At 38.3% G+C, this 2,505-nt stretch overlaps 1 long non-coding RNA gene across 1 annotated transcript; it reads left to right on the forward strand.

Moving 5' to 3' along the window:
* The first annotated feature begins 749 nt into the window (after positions 1-749).
* Positions 750-1,522, forward strand: LOC114791271 (uncharacterized). Its single transcript, XR_003749960.1, has 3 exons — positions 750-886; positions 993-1,074; positions 1,444-1,522. It is a non-coding gene; the product is annotated as an uncharacterized LOC114791271 (long non-coding RNA).
* The last annotated feature ends 983 nt before the right edge of the window (positions 1,523-2,505 follow it).

The following is a 2,505-nucleotide window of genomic DNA, read 5'->3' on the forward strand; positions in this document are numbered from 1 at the left end:
GCTTCATTCATCTCTATACATTTACTTACAGTGCTCGTCCAGCATCTCAGGCCTCTGCTTCATCTTCACCCTCCACCCATCCAGCATCTCAGACCAAAATCAAATCTAATCAAATCTTATATACACACATTATAAACATTAATGATTGCTAAGATAATACAGGTACACATAAAATAGTACAATAGTGATGTGCTAGATGGTCCTAGTCTACACGGTCTCCAGAGTACCAGCAGCTCAGCTTTATGTCTCTATGCAGATTAGTCACCATCCTGAATGTGTCCAGTGATGGTGGTGTCATCTTCAAACTTCAGGAGTTTTCGGGGGTTGTTGTCTCTGGGGTGGGGTGGGTGACATGTATAAATATGAATTATTAGAATTTATGGTCATATGCCAGGGGTCTGTTGTCTGTAGCTGGTAATGTCTCTCCACACTGACGCCGGGTTGTTGACCAAAAACTATTCATTCCACTTCTCAGAGTAGCTTCTTCTGATTTCCCTGGACAGTGTGTGTTTTATTGATCCAATGTTTTTACCATGGTATTAAACACTCAATGACCTTGATGTTATGGACATTGTTACACTTGTAAGTGCAAATGTAGAATATATTTATAGATATTTCATATTCAGTCAACAGAATTCAACACAAGTTGTACAGTTATATCATCATTTTTTATATCTTGTCTGTGTTTAAATGCATATGTATCTAAGTGTTTTTATGTCTTTTTTATGTCTTTTAGGCATGATCAGTTTTGCATGTTTACTGTGATTTCACAGCTTGAAAAGAACAACGACTTAACTGCTGAACGAGACCAAGTTAACCACTTGCCGATCAGTTAGGACCTTCCCACGATGACAGTGTCCAACAGACGGTGTTTGGCTGAAAAAAGGTTCCTCATGTAGAATGTAATTGACATATATTATGTGCGCTTATTCAGCTGCTCAGAATGTGCAGCTAAATGTTATCCATGTCTGGTGCCATCTTGTTTCTACTAGATGTGAAAGGCAGGTGGCACAGATAAGAACTGGGTTGAAAGACACTGGGGTCCTAAGGATGTTAAAGGAACGGCCTGATTTGGTAACAATGCTTTTCCCCTCACTGTTCTTGACACACAGTTGAGATTTATGACATTTCGGTTGAGACCTTTATCAGAATTCTACATTGTATTTAGCATTTACAACTCTTTTATGCTTTTACTGCTATTTTAGATTCAGTGTATTCATTGGTGTTATGTACTTTCAGTCTTAAGTCATTCATAAATTGAGTTTCAAAAGATTCTGTGTGTGATTTTGTGCTCTATTAGAGTTGACTGTATTAGACAATATGCATTACTTAATTCCTGACATCCTATTTGTACTTCAGGCAGCCTAAAGGAATGTTAGTCTGGGAATAGGTATTCCAGTTGTTCTACTGTTGAGTTGTAAACTTCCTGTGCTTCACTCATAGAAACATCATGATTGGGCAGTCTTGCAAGCTCCTCTGGCGTAAGCTGACGGGTTAACTTGACATCAGGGACTTCAATTCCAGCCACATCTGTCAAGTCTGGGCCATTGCACCATAAAGCTCATCAACCTAAAACAAAATTCTGCATCTCGATTCTGCATCATCACAGAGATGTTTCATGGTAAACACATCTAGCACATATGATAGATCACATTAGATCACACTAGCACAATCATTCTAAAGTCACAAGGACCTCTGGGTAGGGCCCCACAAACACACCCAAACACACCTTAATGAAATATATATATTTGCGTGTGGCAAGAGTATGTGGGGGAAAGAATGCGGTTCTCTTCTGAATTCAGCTGGTATGGTGACTGGCTATTTTCGCATCTCAGGTAATGGAAGTTCCGTTCTTCTTGGAACCTGCTGAGATGAGTCTGAAGCAATGCTAAGAAAACCCAGCAATACCTTAAACTAAACAATACTAATACTTAGTGGTAGCAGCAATATTTGATTCATTCTTCCAGCTTAAAAAATATACAGCATGTACAAAAATAGCTGATTAGAGCTGATATTATCAGTGTAAAAAGATACTGTAAACTGGTCGACCACTTTTGTTGTTTTCCATGTACTCTTCTAAAGCAAAAGATTTGCAATTTAGTCATTTGTTATTCAAAAATTAATAAAGGTGTTTAGGGGTTTAATACAGACTACACACGAGACAAGGGAACATAAACACGCATAATGACCCGACTGCGAACAGACACAAACAGGATAGCTTTATACAATTATATAAATAGACACCAGGTAAACACGATCAGGGAACATTACACGAGAATAACATGAAACTCCGGTCCGGACTGCGGATTCGGAGTAACCCCTGCCGGTCCGGATCATGACAAAAGGATTGCATCAGCACTTTGGACATTGAATTGCCATTTGCAAAATGAATTTCCTTTTGAATAATTATGTAGAAAACCCATGGCAAAACAGAATGCAATTGAGTGAATTGTTATTATATTTTTTATTAAAAAACTTCTAAGGATTACATCAGTTTACATGCAC

This window comes from Denticeps clupeoides, chromosome 5 (assembly GCF_900700375.1).
Source record: "Denticeps clupeoides chromosome 5, fDenClu1.1, whole genome shotgun sequence".
Classification (NCBI taxonomy): Eukaryota; Metazoa; Chordata; class Actinopteri; order Clupeiformes; family Denticipitidae; genus Denticeps; species Denticeps clupeoides.